We start from the raw sequence: 7,034 nt of genomic DNA on the forward strand, positions 1-7,034 counted from the left end.
GCACAATATGAACATGAAGAGCTTGCCACCATACCCTTTGCTCCTGTTTTAGGCTTTCTGTCTCAATCATTTCAAATTCCCTTGGATGGCTTCAAATTGTCAAAGGGTTGTGTTTCTTTTTAGCTGTGTCTTGTCAACTTCCATGAGAGATGCAGGGCAAAAAGTCCCCATCTGAACACTTCAAATACAGCCATATGTTAGCAGTGAGATGATGTTACTCAGCCCATCAGAATTTGTTTGCTTAGCTGTATTCCAGAATAATTTGAACCTCACAACAGTGGTTCACCATGAAGTAAGTGAAGAAGGTTCATCACCCCAAACCTCCTTCAAGACTCTAGAGAGTAGTAAGTCACAGAACTCTAGAGAACCATCTGTCAGTGGTATGGAAAGTATGAAGATATTTTTTCCTTAGATTCAGGGTTTGACCTTTTTCTTACTGTCAGCTCAGCTACTCCACAGACTGAACACTCAGTGCTTTAAGAAAGTAATGGGTCCTGCAATGATTCCAAGGAATTTTTTAGGAACTGGCACATTATTTTACTGGAAGCTAGTGGTTTCTGAGTAGGACCTGGTTGAATGCAGCTGAGCAATTCTGTTTATGGGAAGACTAGAGGTAAGGAGTGACTGCAGGCTCACAACTTCTGTTCCCTCTAAAACAATGCCTGGTCTCCTCATTTTGGGGTCATGACCCACACACTGATATACACTAATCTTTTATGAATGAAATAAAAGGCATATTTTCAATGTTGAGATTTGTTGACTAACGTCTTGTTCACGCTACTGGGAGTCATGCAGCCAAAGGCACTGAAAACTCTCCCCTTGCACTGTAAGTACAATGAAACCACCAAAAGTATAACCCCTCAAAGTTCCTACATCTTATATTATTAATAAACCTATTAGAGATACCCACCTCTAAGCAGGCAAGTGCCTCTAATGAGATTTTAGCATGTGTATATCTACACTGCAACTAGACATCCGCCAGTGGCCCATGCCAGCTGACTCAGGTAAGGGGCTGCATAACTGCTGTGTAGACTTCTGGGCTGAGGCTGGAACCTGGACTCTAGGACCGTGTGATGCTGGAGGTCCCAGAGCTCAGGCTGCAGCCTGAGCACGGAAGTCTACACTGCAATGAAACAGCTCCGCAGCCCAAGCCCCACAAGTCTGAGTCCACAGGCAGGGGGCAGCCGCAGGTTTTTATTTGCAGTGTAGACATAGGACCGGGATCTTGGGGCAAGCTCAGTTGTAATATTATTTTATTCTTGTTAACCAAATACTTTTTAATGCAAGAATATGGACTATCTGTCCACCTCCTTTTTCTTTATTTAAACTGGAGGTTTTGCTAGGATGTTGGAAAGCTCATCCCAGTGCAGCTCACTTTCAAATGCAAATCTGCATTCAGTCTGGTCAAATAATTGGGGGGCAAATATTCATGTATAATTGCTGATGAAAAATGCCCAAATTAATAGTGATTTTTATTTGCAGTGCATTATTCTATTCATCTGCTCTAAACAGCATACAGAGATTTCCATTCAGAGAATTGTATACTAGAGTTGGGCAAAAAAATTTCAGTAAATAGTAAATTCGCAAAATATATTTTTTTGGGCACTGAAACAATCCATTAATTTTGGTCAAATTTGGCAGGTAGCTTTGGCCAAAAACCCCATGAAAACAAACATTTTTTAAAAAATCTAAATGAATCATTTAGAGACGTTGTTTCAAAATAAAAAGTTGAATTGAAACAACATTTTCTAAACATTTTGTTTTGAGCTAAAAACATTTTTTTTCGTGTTTTTTGTTTTAGTAACAAAAATGAAAATAATCAGCTTTGGTTCTAAGTTAACCATTTTTTTTTTATTTTCCAGTTTAGTCACTCAATTGAAAAATCAATAATTAACTCAGCTCTACTGTGTACTTAAAAGTTGTAAACAGTGGATTATTCTTGTTCTCACAATGTGGATATACAAATGTTGTATGATAATCTTAAGTTTTTTATTTCCTAACTGTTCAGCAATTAATTTTTTAACTTTAATGTTGCATTAATGAATATTTTGTATTTTAATAACATAGTTTACTTTAGATATACATTTCTTTGCAGGTTATCCAACACACAATAATTTATTCTTTGCTTTCAATTGCTAGTTGATAAATACATGCTACTAGCCCTCGTAATTACACATTTTTGGAAACTAAGAGGTTTTATGTGTGGATTTAAATTGATATTGTCTTTGCTAAAGGTGCTTTTAATTTTTTAGTTTAGAGTAACATTGCCACCTAGTGGTCAGTTGTGCTGCTCATGATTAGATTCTTCCAGAAGAGCAGGTTTCAGAGTGGTAGCCATGTAAGTCTGTATCAGCAACAAGAATGAGACATACTTGTGGCATCTTAGAGACTAACAAATTTATTTGAGCGTAAGCTTTTGTGGGCTAACACCCACTTTATCAGATGCATGTAATGGAAAATGCAGTAGGAAGATATATATACACAGAAAACACGAAAAAATGGGTGTTGCCATACCAGCAGTAACAAGAGTAATTAATTAAGGTGAGCTCTTAAGTGAGCTATTTTCAGCAGGAGAAAAAACTACATGCCACAAAGGGCCACAGCAGTGGTTCTTTTACCCCACCCAACAATATTGTTACTCTATCCAGTTATACTCTTAGCCCAGCAGAAGAATCTTTCCTATCTCGGGGCTTCTCCTTCTGCCTCTCCATCCCCACAAACATGGTACAGTTCAGTGGTGACCTAGAATCCTACTTTCGACGTCTCTGACTCAAGGAATATTTCCAACACACTTCTGAACAGCATACCATCCCACAGAAACCTTCCTACTAACACTACGAAACGAAGATTTCTGCATGGACTCCTCCTGAAGGTCGAAACAACAAACTGGACTTCTATATAGAGTGCTTCTGCCGATGTGCACGGGCTGACATTGTAGAAAAGCAACATCACTTGTCCCATAACCTCTGCCATGCAGAATCCAATGTCATCCACAGCCTCAGGAACAACTCTGACATCATAATCAAAAAGGCTGACAAAGGAAGTGCTGAATATGAACAAGAGGCTGCTAGGCAGCTCTCTAACACCAGATTCTACAGGCCTTTACCCTCTGATCCCACTGAAGGTTACCATAAGAAACTATACCATCTGCTCAAGAAACTCCCTGAAAAAGCACAAGAACAAATCTGCACCCCTAGAAATCCAACCAGGGGTATTCTATCTGCTACCCAAGATCCATAAACCTGGAAATCCTGGACGTCCTCTCATCTTAGGCACTGGCACTCTGACAGCAGGATTGTCTGGCTATGTAGACTCTCTCCTCAGGCCCTACACTACCAGCACTCCTGACTATCTTCAAGACACCACTGACTTCCTGAGGAAACTACAGTCCATTGGTGATCTTCCAGAAAATACCATCCTGGCCACTATGGATGTAGAAGCCCTCTACACCAACATTCCACACAAAGATGGACTACAAGCTGTCAGGAATAGTATCCCCAATAATGTTACAGCAAACCTGGTGGCTGAACTTTGTGACTTTGTCCTCAACCTCAACTATTTCACACTTTGGGACAATGTATACCTTCAAGTCAGCGGCACTGCTATGGGTACCCGCATGGCCCCACAGTATGCCAACATGTTTATGGCTGACTTAGAACAACGCTTCCTCGGCTCTCGTCCCCTAACGCCCCTACTCTACTTGTGCCACATTGATGACATCTTCATCATCTGAACTCATGGAAAAGAAGCCCTTGAGGAATTCCTCCCAGATTTCAACAATTTCCATCCCACCATCAACCTCAGCCTAGACCAGTCCACACAAGAGATTTACTTCCTGGACACTACAGTGCTAATAAGCGATGGTCACATAAACACCACCAGAAACCTACTGACCGCTATACTTACCTACATGCCTCCAGCTTTCATCCAGGCCACACCACATGATATAGTGTCTACAGCCAAGCTCTAAGATACAATCACATTTGCTCCAACCCCTCAGACAGAGATCTCTACAAGATCTCTATCAAGCATTCTTACAACTACAATACCCACCTGCTAAAATGAAGAAACAGATTGACAGAGCCAGAAGAGTACCGAGAAGTCATCTACTACAGGACAGGCCCAACAAAGAAATTAACAGAACACCACGAGCCATCACCTTCAGCCCCCAACTAAAACCTCTCCAGCGCATCACCAAGGACCTACAGCCTATCCTGAAGGACAATCCATCACTCTCACAGATTTTGGGAGACAGGCCAGTCCTCGTTTACAGACAGCCCCCAAACCTGAAGCAAATACTCACCAGCAACCACACATCACACAACAAAAACACTAACCCAGGAAACCTATCCTTGCAACAAAGCCCATTGCCAACTTTGTCCACATATCTATTCAAGGGACACCATCATAGGACCTAACCACATCAGCCATGCTATCAGAGGCTCATTCACCTGCACATCTACCAATGTGATATATGCCAGCATGTGCCAGCAATGCCCCTCTGCCATGTACATTGGCCAAACCGGACAGTCTCTACGCAAAAGAATAAATGGACACAAATCAGATGTCAAGAATTATAACATTCAAAAACCAGTCGGAGAACACTTCAACTTCCCTGGTCACTCAATTACAGATCTCAAAGTCACAATACTCCAACAAAAAAACTTCAGAAACAGACTCCAATGAGAAACTGCAGAATTGGAATTAATTGGCAAACTAGACACCATTAAATTAGGCTTGAATAAAGACTGAGAGTGGATGGGTCATTATACAAAGTAAAAACTGTTTCCCCATGCTACCTTTTTCCCCTGCTGTTACTCACACCTTCTTGTCAACTGTTGGAAATGGGCTATCCTGATTATCACTACAAAAGTTTTTTTTCTCCTGCTGAAAATAGCTCACCTAATAGCTCACCTTAATTAATTACTCTTGTTACAGTTGGTATGGCAACACCCATTTTTTTTCATGTTCTCTGTGTATATATATCTTCCTACTATATTTTCCACTGCATGCATCTGATGAAGTGGGTTTTAGTCCATGAAAGCTTATGCTCAAATAAATTTGTTAGGCTCTAAGGTGCCACAAGTACTCCCTGTTCTTTTTCCAGAAGAACAGTATTTCACAAACAAAGGAGACCTGACCTAAATTGGCAACCCTCTGCCTTACTTCCTTTTGAAACAGTACAAACGTAAGATGATGAAAAATGCTACAAATATCACACCCTGTTAGAAAATATCATTTTAAAACCAAAACTCTTTCTTTAAAGATGAATTAAGATGCCGATTCTCCAAATGCTTATGCACTTGAGTGGTCCCACTGAAGTTTGTAGGACTGCTGTTGGGCCCAGTGATATGTTTCTATAGAGTTCCTGGGAGGACCAGGCCTTTGTGTGTTCAGTACGGACAGTGCAAGATGTGGCTGTGCCTTTCCTTGGGGAATGATGTGACAGGTAAGTACTGTGTTGTCAGTTAGAAACCTTAACTGATTTCTGAAAGAAAGATTATGTTTTTGGAATTTTCCAAAGAGTTGTTTTTTCAAAACATCTCCTGTTTTGTGTATGTAAATGAAGATATGGTTATCTAAATGAGGTTAATGAGTCATCAGATTAATTCAAAGAGTGAGCTAATGATGGCTGGAAACCACCAACTATGTTTCCCAGTAGTCTTTAAATTGTTGTGAAAAGAATGTGGAGACAAATTGTCTGCCAGCAATACATCATCTTAATGTATGTGTTAGACTTGTGGAAATCACCTATTGACAAGACTACATTTTGTAGAAGCAATACATCTCCCCGGGATCTCTGCTTTGGTAAGTGAAAAAGTTCATCAATAACAAGGGTCATCATCAGCTTTAATGTCTGCTGGCATTCTTTATTTCCATCAGCTTCAATAGTGAGATTCGTGCCTAGTTTTAATATAGTCATTTTCTCAAATATCTTACTATCCCTGTCCTTAAAAATGTATTTTTACATAAATAAAGGTGAAATATGAGCTACACGGCATTCACAGAGTGATAGGCACTGTGGCATTATTCCTGCACACTCTCTGCAGATTGAGCAATAAAAGTGAGGATGGCTGGGAGTAGACAGTAGAAGTGAAATGTGGTTAGATTACACTGATACACACAGAAGAATTTCAGACACTTCATAAATATTTCAAAAAGACTAATTTGAAGTCTTTTAATCTCAAATAGTATCACAATTTTTAGATAAAAAGGGAATCAAGATTAGCCTGAATCATGGAAAGGTTAACACTAGAATGAGACAAAAAAACACTACACTTACCCATGAAAAATTGTGAACAAAAATTTTTCATGGGAAATTTCTCAGCAGATTTTTTTGTTTTGATTGAATTTTCAAAAACGGGGGAAAAAATAGGTCCTGATTTTTAATCTTTTTGTATGTGGGTCTTTCCTCCTCTCTTTTGTCTCTCATTTTTTTCTGTACCCTCTCTTTTTTAAACTGGAAAAAATATTTTTAGAAAACCAGAGAAAGTAAGGACTCACTTCCTTTCCATTTTTACTTTTTTTCCTTTCAATTGAAAAATTTGGGGGGAAAAAAATGAAAGATTTTTCAAAAGTGGGATAAAGTGGGGAGAAATCCACAATCACACTTTTTTACTTTTTTATCCTGAAAATTCTGAAAAATAAGATTTTAAAAATGTTTAAAAACTGACATAAAATAACAATTCATCTCATTTTTTTCACACTTTTCCAGTTGAAAAAAGTAAACAAAAAGTGTGAGATTCTTGTCCCCCCACTTTACTGCACATTTTAAAAATATCTCCACCTTTTACCAGTAGGGAAAAAAGGTTTACAAAAAGAAAAAGTGAGTTTTCAACACTTTCTTCCAGTGTTTTCCCCTTTTCCCTTCTTTTTCTAGTGGAAAAAGGGGGTAAAGTGAGAAAAAGTGGGGAAAAATCTCAAATAAAATTTTTAAAATTTAAAATGCAATTTAAAATAAAAAAATTCTTTTGATCTTGAAATATTTCAATTTTAAAAAATCAAAATTTTCTCATTTTTTAACTCCATTTTTC

This window comes from Gopherus flavomarginatus, chromosome 5, assembly GCF_025201925.1.
Source record: "Gopherus flavomarginatus isolate rGopFla2 chromosome 5, rGopFla2.mat.asm, whole genome shotgun sequence".
In the NCBI taxonomy this organism is placed as follows: Eukaryota; Metazoa; Chordata; order Testudines; family Testudinidae; genus Gopherus; species Gopherus flavomarginatus.